We start from the raw sequence: 17,050 nt of genomic DNA on the forward strand, positions 1-17,050 counted from the left end.
TGATCCTGGAACCGTGTCAAGAGTTTGTCTTTGCTAAATGATGGTCTGTCAGCCATGCTGAAGCTGCAGCAGCAACAACAGCATATTTTCATTTGGAAGGAGGATGTCTCAGTTTGATTAAATTCTCCCTCAGTACCTCAGCACAGGCTGTGTTTTGCCCAGCTCTAGGGTGACAATGCTAAGCAGGAGACTGGCTGGCTGCATTGCTTCATGTGTTGTCTTTGAGCTTCCATGCTTCTTGTGACTGCAGTGGGTGAACAGTCTTGGTCTGTTGGAGATGTGATAGTTAATAAAGAAAGGTGATCCTGTTTAAAAGGAGAAACCAAACTGGGCGCTTCTGATGCTGTCCAATTCCATGTAGACAATGGAACACGCTGTCTAGGCAGCTGCAGAGGTGGCAAAGGTAGTGCAGGCTCCTTGCAGTGGCCTGCTGCTGCTGGCTGTCCTGCTCAAACTCCAGTGAGCATGAAATGAAGGAACCCATTCTTCCCCAGCTGACTGCAGGGTTGGGGGAAGACCTGGGGGCTTTCCTAGGCTGTCTGTTTTTCCCTTTTCCCTGAGCAATGGCTTTGTAGTACCACCAAAACAGAAGTGGGATTGAGACCTTGCAGTGCAGTGCAAGGGAGATCAGGCACATCACGGACTTGTGAGACTGTGGGATAGGATCTCTGCTAGTGTCTGAGCAGAAGAAAAAGACACTTTGGCCAGGAATCTGCATAGGCGTGGGCAGGACTGAGAGCAGCCAGGGAAGAGATGAAAAGATGTTTTTAGGCCTGTGTCTACCTCAGCAGTAGCAACATAGCCTCTTCCATCTTCTTGCCGGACCATTGCATTTCTGTGGGAGAATACAGGATGAATCTGTGAGCTAGGTCTGTGGATTTAATGCTGGACTACCACCAGCTCCCTGCTCCATAGCTATGTGGATCAGCAAAGCAGAAAGCTGCTCCCAAAACAGGAATTTCACAGCCCCAGACTCATTTCCTTCAGCACAATTTGTCTGGACTCTTCTATCTCTGGGGCCTCTGCTGGGGATCTGCTGGAGTGATCCACTGAGGAAATGCTTCGCAAAGAGGCAGCCCCAGCTGAATGTGAATCACATAATTAATTCCGGTACAGTTAATTTGATCTAATTAATCATATTCATAAGTATAATGAGGGCCTTGCCCACAGGGGTCTTGTGAAGGTCTGAGCTTAGGGCTGGCGTTCTGGAGAGTCAGTGGGAATGAACAAATCCCAGAGCCTTGGACATAGCTTAGGACCAGCTCCCTGTTGGCAAAACAGGACAAGGCCAATCCTTTGAAACCCTGTAGCCCTGTATTGTCTGTATCCCATAGAGGTAGGATGTGTCAGGAGCTTCTGGGTGGTCAGTCACAATCTTCGCAGGGAAGGCTGGAGTCACTGTCATAGATGGCTCCCTCTTGGTCCTTAACTATTCAGGGAGACTTTTCTGGTTTGTATGTTGTATGTAAGTTTTGTGGTCCAAAGGCAGGAAAAGGAGCAGGTAGCAGCGAAGTCTGGGCATCTTGGCTGGGGCTTGCTAAGGTGCTGCTGTACCAGGCAGCTCCTGGAATAAGCTGCTACCGTGGTGGTGGCTTTGAGGAGCTCCAAGGAATCTGCTTCATCATCTCCTCTCCTATCTTGTCTCTCCTAGCATGGACATAATTATAGAGGAGGAAAGGGGAGACTGGGAGTCATCATCAAGTGCAGGGAGGGTAGCTAGCCTGGCAGATGTTAATTAAAGGTAGAGCTCTGAAAGCAGCAGGCTCTGCTGAACCAATAAGCAGCTGGTCCTCTTGCTGACCTTTCCCAGTCTTGCTTTGCCACTTCCATGTGTGCAGGCTGGGAGAGGTGTGAAGGTCTGTGATGTAAAAAGCCCAGAAGGTATGAGGGAATGAGCAGGAAGAGAGAGGCAACCAGCGGATGCAGAGGAGAGGTGGTTCCATGTGTCCCCTATGCACCACACCTGGCTGGAGGGAAGGAACTGCCTGTCTGCCTCTGGCACTGAGCTGTCATGCCAAGTAATGGTGGCTGGGCACTGTTTTTAACCCACTGCACCTGTGCATGCCGTCTGCAGCAGCATGAACCCAGTGCTGTTACTGGGAAGGATGAAAGTGTGAAAATATGTCACTGCTTGCTGATGAGGGACTTGGGAGTTCACCAAGGAGGCAGCGAGACCCCCCAGAGGGGTCTATCTTTCTTGGATGGCTGGTGCAGGCCAGCGATGCTCGATGCAGAGGGGTTCCCAGTGCCTGCCCACTGCGGCCCCCCGAGGTAAAACCCAGAACATCCGCAACCCGCCCCCTGCGTCTGCTTCGGCATCGGTGCTTTCCACAGGCGCTTCTGCAAACGGGCGAGGCCGCCCTGTGCCAGCTGCCTAAGAGGCGCCTGCAAAGCCTGATGTCGCGACTTTTCAGTAGGCGTTGGGAGCAGCCGGCTCTTCTCCCTCGCTCGCTCCCTCCCTCTTACAGCAGCCCCGCTCTTCGCTGGGCCTCGTTGCAGCACCGTCTGCCCGTGGGGAACGGGAGGGCTCCGCCGCATGCCCCTCATGTGCCGTGGGGAAGGGGGGCGGCAGGGTTCCGCCGGCAGCCCCACCCGCCTGCCCGTGGGGAGCGGAGCCCCGGTGCCGCCGGTGCCGGGACTCGCCGGGGCGGGGCCAGGGTTCCGCCGGCAGCCCCGCCCGCCTGCCCGTGGGGAGCGGAGCTCCGGTGCCGCCAGTGCCGGGAGTGGGCGGGGCGGGGCCGGAGGGGGCGGGACCGGGTGGGGCGGGGCGCTCGCTGCCCCGGCCCACCGGGAGCTCTCGCCCCGCGCCGGCAGGGGGCGCTGCCGCGCGCCGCCCCCGGCTCTGGGGGCTGACGCCCCCCTTGTCCCCCGTCCCCCACGGCCGCCGTTCCCTCCTCGCCCCGGTTCGGGCGCTGCGGGTGTGAGCACAGGGGCGAGTCTTGCGCTAATTTTCAACCGAGGCCGCTGCCTCCCGCCAGTGGAGCTGGATTGTTTGTCCCCACATCACCTTGAGCACTGCAACTCTGGGGACGCTGGCAAGTGGTCCCTGCCTCCAGCCCTCTCCTCCCAGCCCCGCTCCTGGGCGGCTGGTGCGCTTCAGGCAGGAAAGCGACACGTCCTGGTTAGGATGTTGCTGGCATCGCCCAGGAGCGGGCAGGCTGCCTCCACAGTCTGGTATGCATGTGCACTGTGTGGCTCCCGTCCGTGGAGTCTGTTGCTCAGGGCAGGAGGGTGGTTAATGCCTGGAAAACTTGTTGGTAAAAATAATAACATGCTGCTCTTCTCAAGGGCCGGAGCCAGTCCTTGTGCCTTGTGTGTAAAATTACAAAATATTCTGAGTTGGAAGTGACCCACAAGGATCATCGAAGTCTGCTCTGGGAGATGCAGCAAAGATGGGATCAGGTGTGGGACCTCCCCGGCACAGTGAGGCTCGAGAGCAGGACTCGCAGGGTGTCGGCCTGAGCAGAACGGGTGTTTCGGATGATAAAAGGCAGAAGGATGCTCAGTAGGAGCAGTCCCCGTGATGTCGCGGGGAGGAGTGGGATGCAATTCTGCAGGTCCCGGCAGTGCTGAGACCCGTGTGCCATCGCGTACATGTCTGTGCGACTCGTGGGTGTGCGACACCTGGACGGCCACTCGCGGGGCGCCGGCCACTCGTCGCGGGAGGCCCGGAATGGGCGGCGGTGCCGGTCGCGGGCGGTGCCGCTGGGCGGCCGGCGGGGCGCCCGCGACCAGGAAGCGGTTAATCGGCGCGCGGGGCTTTTATTTTGACAGGGCAGCGCCTGGCTCCGGCTCGGAGGAAAGTGAATGATCCTGTTTCTCCAAATGATTATTCAGGCTCCGGCGGAGAAAGGAGCACTCGGCCCGCAGCGCCTCGCCCTCGCCACGGCGCCCCCGCCCGCGCCCGGGCCGCCGCGCCCGCCGGCTCTGCTCCCCGCCGCCCGCGCCCGGCCGCCCGCCGCAGCGCGGGGAAGCCGTCCGCGGCCCGGGCGGGCAGCCGGGGCTCGCCGCGGCCGGACGCCCACCCCCGCCGGCGGGCGCGGGCTGGAGCCGCCGGCTCGGTGGGCGGAAGGAGCGGCGCGGCGGGGCGGGGGGAGCCGCCGGCAGCGGCCCCGACCCCGCGCCCTGCGGCGGGCGGCCGAGCCATGAGCGCGGCCCGCGCCGCCGGCCCCGCGCCGCTGGCCGGCCCCCAGCAGCCCGCGGAGCCGCGCCGCGCCGCCCCGGCGGGCTCTCCCGGCCTACCCTGAGCCGCTCCGCCGCCGCCGAGGTGAGTGCCCCGCCAGGCCCGGGCAGCCGCCGTCCCATTGTTCCGCCCCGGGGGGGAGCCGGGGCTCCGCGCCGCCCCCGCACCGACCCCTTGCTCCGCGCAGCCGGGCCCGCCTCGGGGCTGTCATCCGGCCGGAGCGGCGGTCGGGAGCCGCCGTCCGAGCGAGCCGGGGACTCCGGGCTAGCCGCTGTTCCGTAGCTGCCGGGGGCGGCGATAACTTGGCGGGGGGACGGCGCCGGCCTCGGCTCGGCCTACCCGCCGAGTCCGGCCGGCTGGGGATGAGCTGTCAGCGCTCCCGCTTGCCTTGGACATTGCCCCTGCTCCGCGGGACCCTGCCCGATTCGCTCTCACGTCTCGGGGTCCGCTCTTCCCAGGTCCTTGTCACCTATTGCTGCTGCGGCCGCAGGCGATTCCTCGCGGACAAAAGTGCCTCGTCTGGGGCTTTTCTCTGGTGCAGAGAACTTAGAGTTCCGTCTGGTTTTACCGTAGCGGGTCTGCATTTTGCAAGACGTTTTCGGTGCTATTAAAGCCCCAGGGAGGATGGGAACTTGCCACGTTTCACGAAGAGTTTAAACAAACACTTCTGTCAGGGACCATCCTAACTGTCAGGGGAGACCTGTCCCCTCTATTTGCAGTATTCTACTCGATAGGCTTCTGTTCCCTGTTGAGATAAATCAGGCGTGCGGTCAGCTTGGACGAAAAAGAGAGAAACACCACCTGTACACGCGTATTCTTCTTGGGCACAGAAAGGAATCAATGTAACAAAACTCCCCTGCATTGTATTAGGGACGTGTACTTTAGCAGGTGATGAACTTGTTCCAGCCCCGTTCTTGCTGGAATAGAAATGCGAGAAGGATGCATATCTGAACACATAAGTAATGCTACATGACAGGGCAGGCTGTTGTGTTGTTGTGTGTGGCAGCGTCTGCACGCCTTGGGGGCAGCTCCGTTTGACAGAGTGTCAGGCTGCGGCAGCGTACGGTTGTGTCCCGGCTCTGCCAGGCAAAGGGCTGCCAACGGCGTGGCACAGAGGCCAGCCATGCACCTTCGGCTGCAGAGTGATGCTACGTGAGCCTTAGTGTGTACTCTTGACCTGCAGGATCTGTTCTGCGAATGTGGCTACCACTCATTACCCTGCTGAAATGCAGTTTCATGCCAGGCATGCAGTAATGACATGCAGCTCCTTCCATCCATCAGTCACCTACAGGGGCTGTGTGTGTGCCTTGCGTTGCTACTTTGGTGGCAGGAGGGATAAGAACAGTGAGTCACCGAGGAAGTGATTTGCCCAAGGTCACTTGGCAAGGGTGTGTTGGTGCTGAATCAAGACCTCCTTTGACTCTGGTGCCTGTGATAATGCTGGCTGCCACCACACGTGGGTATGTAATACCCAAGGCTGGAAGCAGTGCAGAAATGGCCAGGTCGATGTTGCTGCCTCATTCTCCTTGGTATCAGTGTGCTGTCTCTACATCAGCTGTCTGTTCCATTGGGACTTTTGCCAGAGCATACATAACCTAAGTGGTGAAGAACCTTTTTGTTTGTTTTTTAATATGTGTGTTGCCATTTTAGCCGAGCAGGTGGTTGTTCCTTACCACCCTGACCTGCATCCTCATTACCTAGAAAATCCATTTCATGGTGTTTTCCGTGGTGCAGTGTTTTAGGTATTACTGTGTCTCCCTCCCCTGAAAGTCCATTTCCTCTTTCCAGATCCCCGCCAGTGCAAAGAAATAAACAGGCAGCAGCTAAAGGAAAGCCTACTTAGAAACGAGAAACCACAGTTGTTGTTCAGTTGAAGAAAGTAAAATAGTTGTTTTGTACTTTTAAGGCCTTTTGCATCTTGCTGTTGGAAGGTGGCTCTCTGGCCACTGTGACAGAGGGCACAGACAGCTGCATGAAGCAACTGGGCCATCACAAAACTGGACATAGCAAGCTCACTGGGCTATGCTGCTCCAGGCAGCTGCCAAGGATGTGCTGGAGTTGCACTTTAGTTCCAGGCTAATTCCAGTGCGCTTTAGTTTCACTTTAGACTCCAGCCCATGAGCTGTGGACTTCACTCATACTGGCCTGGAGTTTCTGAGGTCCAAGCTCAACTCAGCCTTTCACTTTTCTGTCAAGTTGTCAACCCAGCTGGCATCATGTCCTCTATACTTGCTGTTCTCGGGAGAAAAAAAACATTGCTTTTTCTTCTGTCCCCTGCTGTTCATTCCTGCTGAACACTGTGAGTGCTTTCCCTTCTGTCAGCGCTTGCTCTGTGGAGGGATGTGGAAAGGAGGGATGGCTGGAGAGGAGGCTCTTGGTTCCCTCTGTGGGGAGCACCAGCTGGGTCCTGACCAGTGGCTGTTTCTTACTGCTGTAGAGATGTTGCTCTTTGTTACTCTCCGGTTTGTTTCAGGGTCCCAGAATAGGTGTATATGATTGTTTTCTCTCTCTTTTACCCCCCCGTCTCTTGTCAGTACAATGTCCAGTTCAGAACTGGCATCAGAACTTTCAACAGTCACCTTGCTTCCTTGCCTTGCATCAGGCTTTGCTGCTGCTAGGAGGGAAAGTTCTTAGCGGTCAAAGTACTTGAGGATGTGTTTGTGTTCCTCGGATGTCCAGATGTGCTGCTGTAATGGGTTTTAATCTGCTCAGGTCTAGTAATTTTCTGGAGATGGCACAGGCTGGCTTCCTGTGCTTAATTCCTTAGGGCTCCATCCAGTTTTAAATACCCTGCCCGACACATCTCTCAAGTCGGTCTGCTCTGGGAGAATAAGTGCCATGTGGAAAAGCACAAGTTTGCTGTTCCTGTCTGAGAATGCATCAGCAGTCTGTTCTACCTGTGAGCCTGCTCCTGAGCTTCTGTCACTGCCTCCTCCCAGGGTTGTCTGCTGTCCCCCAACAGCCTGAGCCAGGCAGAAGCCTAGAGCTTGCTCTGAAAATGTAATTTTCCTTGTACTGTTGCTCTTTTGGCTGAGACCCAGGATCATGCCAGTGCCCTGGATTGGGGATGGGAGAGGGCACATAGGAGACTTTGAGCTGTGTTTGATTACTTTTGACATTTTTAACAGGAAATGTGGTATGTAGATGCATGGATATGTAATATAATACAGGGTAGAGATATCATAGCAATATGATATACAGATGCAGCAATATTTTGTCAGTGTTATTTAAGCTGTATCAGCGAAGTAAAAGGAGGATTGCCAGCATGACTCTTCTGGAAAATCAGAATCTAGTGCAGGTCAGGACTTGGTGTCAGTCAGCTCTCCTTTGCTCCCAGGCAGATTTTGACTGGCAAATGCATTCTCTGGTGATCTCATGTGTGGTCCTGTGTTTCCAGAGGGTGGTGGGAGCTGTGGATTCTGACTTTATGTAGTTGATCTCCATGAGATTTAGTTACCCTATGAGGTTTCTCATAGCACTGAAGCTGTGGAAAAATGCACCTGTCTTGGAGCAAGGGCCCTAGGAAGTGTCGTGAGTACTTTGCTTCTCAGTTGTGCATCTTCAGCAGCTCTGTGTGGTGCAGATTGTGAGGATGGCCACAGTGATATTCCGCAGTTCTTCCTGACTTCTATTTTGAAATTGTGTGCTGATTTCCAATGGGCCAGTCTTTGCTGCTTTGGTTTGGCTTCCTTTCTTCAGCACCTCTGGCAGCCCTGAGAGGAAGGTACACAGGAGCTGTTACTGGAGATTGGTGGGCATGGTTTCTGTTGGTGTATTTTGCGCTTCATCAGCCTCTCCTGAGGAGGCAGCACCAGCCAAATCACATGGCATGAAGGAGAGGCACCCTTCCTTCTTCTGTGGTGCCTGTTTCAGGTCATCTGCTCAGCACCAGACCCTTTCCTGGGAACAGGGAACTATTTTGGTTTTCTTCCTACCTGAACTTCTATGAAACTCAAAGGTGGATGGGGTGATGGATTTGTTCTAACTGGGACCAGTTCCCGATGGCATTTGCAGTTGCCACAGGGTTATACTCAGCAGGAGATACTGTGGGGGAAGCAGTTAGTGTCACTGGTACTTGCTTCTGATTTAAGAGAAAGCCACGCTATGGAGAGACCGGAGTCCTGCTCGCTGCCTGCATCCTTGGCCAGCAGATCAGCACTCGGTGCCCAGGGAAGCCTGGGCCATGGCATGGCAGGAAGATGGAGCATGGGTTGTCTTGGCATGGCTATCTGAAGCCTGTACCAAGCCTTGGAAGTGGGTGTGCTGCTGTTGGGCATCCTGACTGGCTCCAAGTCCTGCTTGCTTGGGGCCAGACCTGCTGCTGCCCCTCTTCCAAGGCGTGAGATGGGCCATCTAAGACAATATGACTCCAAAACAAGCAGGGTTGTCTTGATGCCAGCTGCAACCCTGCACTGGAGAAACCAGTGTGAGGATAATGGGCTGCAGTGCCCTCAAGAGGGAAACAAGAACCTGCTCTGCTCTCGCTGAGTGTGTGTCCATGCTAGGCACACTCAGTGCAATGAAGCCTGCTTCCCACTGCTCAGCTCTTTATCAAGAGGTGGTCTGGGCACAGGTGGCTTCCCTGTATCCTGGTATCCTTGCTGAATTGTCAGATGGGTGCATCGGGCTGTGGTTTCCAGTCCCTTTTCCACTTCCTGTGATGGGAGTGCAATGCCTTCACCTGGCATCATCCTGCTGTATCTTTCTGGGCAGCTCCAGGCAGAGGAACATGCAAGCTATGCCTGGGTATCTTTGGGAGACAGGATTTGTCCAATGCAGGCAGATTGTCTGGCAGCTTCAGCTGGAGCCACTAGAGAAAACTGTACTTTGATGCTGGGTTTTTCTTCCCCCAAAGAGCTGGAGCTATGTTTGAGTGTTGGGTTTTTCAGCTGCGGCTCAGGATGCCTGGAATCCCAGCTGGGGTATAATGGGGAGCCTCCTCTGATGCTGGGGTAATAGCCTCAAGATGGCTTTAGGACTGTGCTGTGCACTGTGCCCAGAGGTGGGGCGTCACCCTGTTTGGTGATGAGCGCTGCTGGAGCCAAGTCCTGGGCCAGAAGCCAGGTTTGTGATCCATGCCAGAGAGGGCGAGACTTGGAAAGCAAAGCAGAGCTCCTCCTGAGTGAGAGATGGACTGAAATACTGAGCAAAACCACAGAGTGCTCCTTGTTCCTGCCTATGCCTACTTGTCTTCTTTCTTCCCAAAGTATGTGGGAGGCCACAGGATGGATCTGCTAGGGAGCAGGAGGGCTGTGCTCCTCAGGCACGTCTGCACCATTGTGCTTCTTTAGGGTGCTGGTTGGGTTGGTTTTTTGCAGTTGTATTTTGTCGTGGGTTTTTTTTCCCTTTTAACCCTGCCTCTGGTATTGCTGGATCCTCCCCATCCTTGCTGCTACTGGATTAACAGCCACGTCCTTGCAAGGTGTGCTGTCCAGAGCAATGCTGTGTTCAGTTGCACTGCTCTTTCTGTCACAGGTCAGCTGAGCAGCTTACTTTTTCCTTGCTCAGCTCCTAGTCCTGTGGTTGAGAAGAGGAAATGGGCCAGGATATGGTTCGTGTAGAAGATGCACTGTGGCACTGACTGTTTACAGATTCTGTGCTTCTCAAAATGTAAGCACAGGAAATGCCAGGCTCTGCTGGGGTTTGTGTGAGCAGCGTGGCTCCTGCGTGCTGGCTGTCTCGCAGCCTCTGGCTGCAGCAATCTTCTGCCCTGTCACAGGACAGAAGAGGTTTTAAACACTCTGCAGAAGCAAATGATTGCTTTTTTTTTTTTTTAACCACCGAAATAGAGGCTGGCAGGAAAAGTAAAAGGAAGTGACTTAACCAAAGACAGGAAGGGAATATGTGGCAGAGCTAGGGACAGAAGCCAGGATTCCCAGTTCCTGCTCATCACTCCTACTCTCTTGCCTCTCTGGGTCTCAGCCTCCTGTTCAACACATAAGCAGGGTTTTTCTATTCTTCTGAGAAGATGGAGGTCAGGAGCTCCTCTCTTGAAGTATCTTCAATGCCCTGTGCATCTTAGAGTTTTCTAGCAAGATTTGCCCTGCTGAAGTTAGAAAGCTGTGGCTCGTGTGATTACAGCAGTGTTGCAAACTCTGTCCTTGGCTACCAAGTGGAGCTTGTGGTACTCCGAGGAGGTCCTCTGTTCACCCTGCAAAGAAATGCTGCCCTCCAAGAATGACGTGCCTTTGTTTGGAAGGCCATACCAAACTTTCTCTTAAGGGTTTATGTTAGGAGTCCTCTGCTTGCAGTGTATCCCCTGCTGAAGTTTGCTTCATGAACAGTCTTCCTTGACTTGCCAGCCAAGGCATGGTACCTGTCTGATCAGTCTGCGTTAGTTACCTGGTTCTGCAGGCAGGGACTCTGAAGCATTTGTATTCCTAATAGAAAGTAAAATCTTAATACACTCTTTGGAAGAAAGATCCAGCTAAATAGCTGTGTATCAGTGAATAGCTGTACTCTCCTTCAGATGGGCAGGGGCTCCAGCAGTGGGTGCATTGATTGTTGCTTTGCTCTGTTGCCATGCTGGGCTTCAGGCCTCTGGAAAGGCTGCAGTTGGGAAAGGATGCTGGCTTATAAAAGGCAAGGGTACCAACAACCCACAGTGTAGGTCTCCCTGCTCAGGGTGGGGAGGAACTGGATGGGCGGCTCTGAAGGGTAGTAACTGAGCAGAACGGCTGCGTCTCTGGTCAACTCTTCTCAACATCAAGCTGGCCAAGGCTGTGGAAACCCCTGCAGCACTGGAGCTTTCAGCACTTCCTTGGCAGGATTTATTCCAGCACTGATCTGTAGCAGAGGATCAGGCCAGACAGGGCCTGAACGGAGCAGGTCCAGCCACAGGCGAGCCTCAAGCGTGGCAGTTAGGCTGGGCTGAAAGCTGCCTGTGTCCTGCCTCTGTGCAGCCTTGTTTGAACTTTCCTCTGGCAAGGAGCAAAAGCAATCGGGGAGACCTAGGGCTAGTCCAAGCAAGTTTCCTCTGCTCTGTCCGCCCCCAGATTCAGTGAGGGGGGCGCAGGGGCGATAGCAGCAGCTCAAGACTGTCCTCTCAGAGCAAAGCAGTTTGAAGGGGCTTTGGTCACGACAGCTTTTGAGCAAATGTTTCTTTCCCTCTGGTGTTCCCTGCCCCTTGGGCAGGGAGGGGGAAGTGAAACTGTGGTTCAGACCGAGTCCTCTGGATGGCAAGAAAATTGCTGAGTAGCTGGTTTCCAGGTTGCCGAGGTTCTAGCCAGGGCCCGGTGTGGCTGCCAGAAGCAACAGGCTTGGAATTTCCTCCGCCTGGTGCCAGCTCCGTTGGGCTGGCCGCAGCACCTCTGCTGGGGCTGGAGCTCTGCTTGAGCTCTGCAGTTGGGGCGCTCCCAGAGCAGGGGTTACACTGGAGCTGGAGCTGCCCCCTCATTCTCGCAGCCTGGTTTCTATTTTCTTTTCCAAGGTCCAAGATGTTTTGAATTATGCAGCCTGCGCCTCCCGCGGGGCTCCTTGAGCAGCCGCCTAACGAGCTGAGCTCCTGACAAACTTTGCTCTGGCTTTAGCTATGCTTGGAAAATTTTACAGCCTTTTCAGAAAAAGGAAATGCCAGGAAAGGCCTGTCTCTTCTTACTTTTATGAGGGGGTCCCAGTTGAGAGAGGGCGAGATGAGTTTGGAAGAGAAGACAGGAAGGATTTTGTATATGGTAGTATATACGCTTTCTGGTGATCAGGGTGAGTGGAGTTGGTGCATCTTCCTGTACTGGGCACAGTGGGGGCGAGACCTGCAGGGCACTTGGCAGATGCGTCACAGACACAAGAATCATTGACTCCGTTGCTGCAGGGAGATGGTGGTCTGTGTCTTCCCTCCACATGCCAGCATCGTCATTGGCTGTTTAATCTTTGCTAATTATGTTTTTTCTGAATGGTGGTAGTTTTATTTCTACTGTGGTCGCAGGCCACGTGGCCAAGCTGCGTGTTGGTCCCCAAGGCTCGAGGGAGGGATTGCCACCAGGTGCTGTGCTGGTGGTTTCCTTATCAGGGATAGCACGTGCCCAGGCAGGGTACTGTGGGCATAGGGCAAGGAATGCAGGTGCTGCCAGCACAATGTTTGACCCAAGAGAGGTAGTCTAGTGTAACTTTCCCCTTTGTATGAGAAACTGGGACCCAAAATAAATGGTGACTTACAGTTTGTAAGTCTTCCATTTGTAAGATGGTGCTAAGAAGGGAGCAGGAAGCCCTGTGTTTTGGATAAACTCCCCCTTGGCGAGGCGCTGGAAGTCTGCCCTTAGATTTGTCTGTTTTCCTTCAGGAGTGCCCACCAGTGAGGTCATGGATCTCCCAACAAGTGCTTCTGTCTGGAGAGGTACTAAGGGTACAGGCTACTTCTTTCCACCCTCCTTGCATGTCCTCCCAGTGTGCCAGATCCCTTTCCAGCAGTGAAAACTCATTTATGGAGACTGGGATGGGGGTTTTGGTTGAAGCCTGTGAAAACTCAGCAGCCTGGGGAGTTGTGGAACTTCTCCAGTGGGAGGGATTGAGGTTTCTTTGTGATCCATAGGCATCAGCTGCTGCCAGTCGTTGTGGATGAGCATCAGACGTGGGCAGTGATGGCTGTGGCTGGAAGGAGCCTCACACTGGTCCTGCTTTGAGGGCATTGCCTGTTACACTTGTCAGGAGTGTGGCTCTGGATAGCTATTTGATTTGGCAGCTTATGCAGGCCTGGTAGCCCTGCGAGTGGGGTGCAGGCACCAGAATTGTGCCCTACTCTCCCTTTTTCATTGCCCTACCCATCCCCTGCTTTCTGCTATTTTGGGCAGGAGAAAAAGCACCTCATCATAGCTGTGTCCCCTCCTGCACCTGGGAAATGAGTGATATATCCCCTTTCCTTTCTCGGGACTCATGTGCAGAAGCTGAGATTGTATTTGACAGGAGAGGCCAAGCACCTTCACTCTACTGCTGGGAATTATGAGTGTGGCCATCCTGTTGGTATCTTGCAGTGATGAGCTTCTCTTAGCCCAGATTGTTCTCAGAGCTCAAAATGTGTGGGAAGCTACTGGGAGACTATTGAAAAAATAGTTAAATAATTTATTGTTATTTATGTTTGTGATGCCATCTGCACATATATGGTTTAGAATGGCTGAGTTGGATGGTTTTTGTACCCTTTAGTTTCCTAATTTTCAGTGGGGAATCCTGTTTCATGTGAATTTGACCCTAGGAAAGAAAAGACCAAGCCCTGCTTGTCTTCCTTGCTGTTAGAACAGTACAAACCCAAAAGAAGCATAGGTAAGTGCAAGGGCATGACTGTGCTTCAGTCTGTGGCATCTCTTCCAAAATATTTTTACGGGTCAGAGGTTCAGTAATTATCTGCCTAGACTGCCTACCTCCATTGGAGAATTCAATGTGAGTTTTTGCTTCTCATCCTCTTAAGGAAAAAAAAAAAAAAGAAAAGAAAGAAAAATAAATCAAAGCAAATAAAAGCCTTTCCAAAACCCAGACCTGTTTTTGCTCTTTAAAAGTCAGTTTCATGAGTTGAAATTGTAAACATCTTGTTGATAAAAGAAGAGTTACTTTGCCTAAAGCAGAGCTTCAGCAAAGAGGTGTCCAGCCATTTCCAAATATTTTTATATCCTTTTAGCCCTGATGTGTTATTTTAATGAGAAGAGTGATTTTTCCACCTGTTGAAGGTGTGGTAAGCAATGGCTTACCTGTAAGCCATTGCTTCTCACCCCACCTTGTGATTTCAGTATATTCAGAGACTCAGCTACTGGTGGCAAATGTTTATAATGTAGTTTATTATGCTTTTTAATCAAAAGTAATTTCACAAAGTCCTAGTCTGATTAAGATGTATTCCTTATATTAGTAGGGTTCAGTCGTCCTTTTTTTTTCCACCCTAGTTTAAGGGCCCCAGGCATTTTTCTGATGCTGTTGCAATAATATGCTGCCGTTGATAAGTCCTTTCCCCAGAATTCCCTACAGGTCCTTGGAGGGGCCCCTGAAGGTCCACAGTGGGTTTAACAGCAGAGGAGCAAACCAGCCATCCTGGGGTTTCTGTTTCTGAGGCCGATGCTGGCAGTGCCATTTTCCGAGCTCTTGTCTGGAAAGGGACGATGTTGACACTGCTCAGGGCCGCTGATTCCTGTGTGGGTGATGACGTTTGTATTCATCTCGCTGCAACCAGATGGAGAAGTTAATTGCTTTGCCCAGCCTCTGGTTGAAACAAGACTGCAGAAGAGGGTAACTGTGGCTGGTGGTTAGTTGGAAGGGGAGAAAGAAGAGGTGACCATATCCAAGAGTAATTGTCGTGTTTTGGCACTGTCCTTCCTCCAAGACCTGGTCCTGAGCATTTTGGGTGGCTGCTCTTTCACTGTGTGATCTGTGGCTATTTCTGTCTGTGGGTGGTCCAGTGGTGGGAGCTGTGGTGGCTGTTTGCAGTTTTTTGGAAAAGCAACCAGGGGTATGCAAAGAGTTGATCTTTCTTGGAAACTATAGGAGAATCCCAGTAGCAAACAGTCCAGGAAATCAGGCCCTCACTTCTCTTGCTGCCTCCTTGCCTCCCCACTGGGCACGGATACTAATGTGCCCATACTTTGACTCAAATCCTGTGCGAGTGGTTCAGCATCAGGTGAGAGCCCAGCAGTGCTTCTGCCAGACATGACATGCAGATGGTCAGGCAGGGGATGAGGCAGAGCTGGGACCTGGCTCGAGAACATGTGGCATCCAGACCACATTTTGCACACCAGGTGTGTGTCTGTGAGTCCTCCCTGCTTTGGTGAGCCGTGGCTGATGGCTGACCCTGGGCTCGGAAAGGAGGAGGAGTGTGGGGGAGCTGGGATTGTAGCATTGGAACAGTGGGAATCTGGGCATTGCCCTTGGCCAGTAGACTAGTCTAATGCCTTGTCTGATTTGCATATCAATTAATTTTTATTTTAAGAGGACTCAAGTGGACCCAAGTGCCAGACTGCATCTCAGTATGCTGTAGGAGGAACCCAGGAGTGATTTGATTTGAACTGAACAAGCCTGTGGATGGTATTGCTTAATGAGCCAAAGATAGTCCTCTGGGTGAAGTCAATCCCTCTCAGTCTGAAATGGGTAAATGCCAATTTTTCTGGGAGTCTTCAGGTCCCATTGAACAGTCTGGGCAGCAGTTGAGCGAGAGTCTTGTAGTCACAGGATCCTCTCTGATGGTAGGATGGTTTGCCTGGTACCTGCCACTGCCCTTGGGGGTCCCAGTGCCAAGGGACCAATTTTCTAAGGTGCTGCTCCCCATCACCGTATGACTTGTCAGGCCCAATGCTGCTTGGCTGACCACATCTTGGGTTCAGGACAGAACTCATGAGAGAGGGGTAGTTGCAAGGTAGCTTCTGGTTGTAGAGCTCCTCTGGTCAGCCTCACTGCTGTGGGATGGGGAGAAACCCAACCTTCCCTACCCAGAGGTAGGAAATGAGAACCACGTGGACTGACTTGGAGCCTCACCAGCAACTCATACTCACAACAAAAGCAGTGTGGCTGGGATTGGGCTCACTGGCTGGCTGCCACGGCACTGGTGGCCTTGTTCAGTGTCCTCCATTTGCAAAGGGGGGGAAAGAGGTGTTCCCTTTTGGCTCCAGTGTTCAAAGAGGGGGCTCTAGCCAGAGCTTGTCTCTCTTCCTCTTTCTGCTGTGCATCTCCCCGTAGGCACTTGTCTGGGCTCTCACTGTGAGTGCCCAGCTGTTGTGTACGCCAGGAGTAAAGGCAGCTCACGGGCTGTGGCACACTGCCTTCGCCCAGGGCCCCTTAGACAGACTTGGCCCCAGCACAGCAGCTGTGCTGGGGTTTGCAGCTGCCACTGCTTCCGGGACAAGAAGGGTCTTGCAGTTTCATGACAGGGATTTTTCCTCCTGCATTTGAGGTCTCTCAGCAGTCATCCTTTCTCTAACCCCAGCTGAGGTGCCAGGACTCCCATTTCCCGTCGCTGAAGTAGTGGTTATTGGAGAGAAAAGCAGCATAAGCTTTCTCGGCGGAGCCTGTGGTGTTTGTCCTGTTCCATCAGAGTGCGGCAGCAGTGGCACCAGCCGCTGCCTTCCTCCCCTCGCTGGGCTGGAGCGCTGCAGGCTCTCGGCAAGCGCTGTCTGCGGACATCTGCTGCCTCCTCCCCCACTGCCTCCTGGCAGGCAGCAGCAGCTTCCCAGCAAACAGCCTGCTCTTTGCATCACTCCTGCACGCCCCACCAAGGCTCCTTCTGCTCTTGCAGACACCTTCGCAGGACCTTGAAATGGTGGTTTCCCCGGTGCTGGCTTGGCTCCAAGCAGCCTTCTGCTTCACAAGACCTCAGCTGAAAAAAATCAGGGTGCCTGATGGAGGAGAAAGGCTTATTAAAGGTGATTCTTACCGGGTTCTGGCTTGAGATTCAAACAGGCAGCCCTGTCTTTGGCAGGGCTCCAGCCAGCGCCTGGGGCCTGAGGCAGGCATGGAGTCTGGGGCAAAAAGCTTGGAGCTGTTTGACTGGAGCAGATGTGGGTAGGGCAGCTGTGAACTGCAGCCCTGGTGCCAGAGCTGGATGCTTTGGGCCGGTGTCTGCCTTGAGTATGTCACGTGCAGCCAAGGGAGGCAAAGCTCACTATTGCAGGTATTCATGCAGCCCCTTCCAGGGGACGGGAGCTTTTGTTTCTTTCTGCTCTGGCCAAGTAGTGGGACGATGTGCTCCTTGGATGTAGATGGCCACAGGGCTGTGGGTTTCTGTCTCCTGAGAGTAACCCCCAGGCTTGGTAATTCTGCCATCTTGGCAGTAGGAAGCCCCTGGCAAAGCAGCATTTTTGTGGGTTCAGTCTCTCAGTGCTGCTGCACCAGGTTTCCATCTGCAGGTATCAGCGTTTGGCACCACAAGGTATGGCAGTAGCCTTTACCGCAAGCACAGGCAGTCCT

At 53.7% G+C, this 17,050-nt stretch overlaps 1 protein-coding gene across 2 annotated transcripts in view; it reads left to right on the plus strand.

Annotated features, from left to right (window-relative positions):
* Positions 1-4,147: 4,147 nt before the first annotated feature.
* BCL9L (BCL9 like) overlaps positions 4,148-17,050 on the plus strand; it is a 47,455-nt gene continuing 34,552 nt past the window's right edge. For both annotated transcript variants that reach the window (XM_058819082.1, XM_058819083.1), the window contains exon 1: positions 4,148-4,267. The gene's annotated coding sequence lies outside the window, so the exon portion shown is untranslated. The remainder of the gene's footprint in view (positions 4,268-17,050) is intronic.

The sequence above is a fragment of the Ammospiza caudacuta genome, chromosome 23 (genome assembly GCF_027887145.1).
Source record: "Ammospiza caudacuta isolate bAmmCau1 chromosome 23, bAmmCau1.pri, whole genome shotgun sequence".
In the NCBI taxonomy this organism is placed as follows: Eukaryota; Metazoa; Chordata; class Aves; order Passeriformes; family Passerellidae; genus Ammospiza; species Ammospiza caudacuta.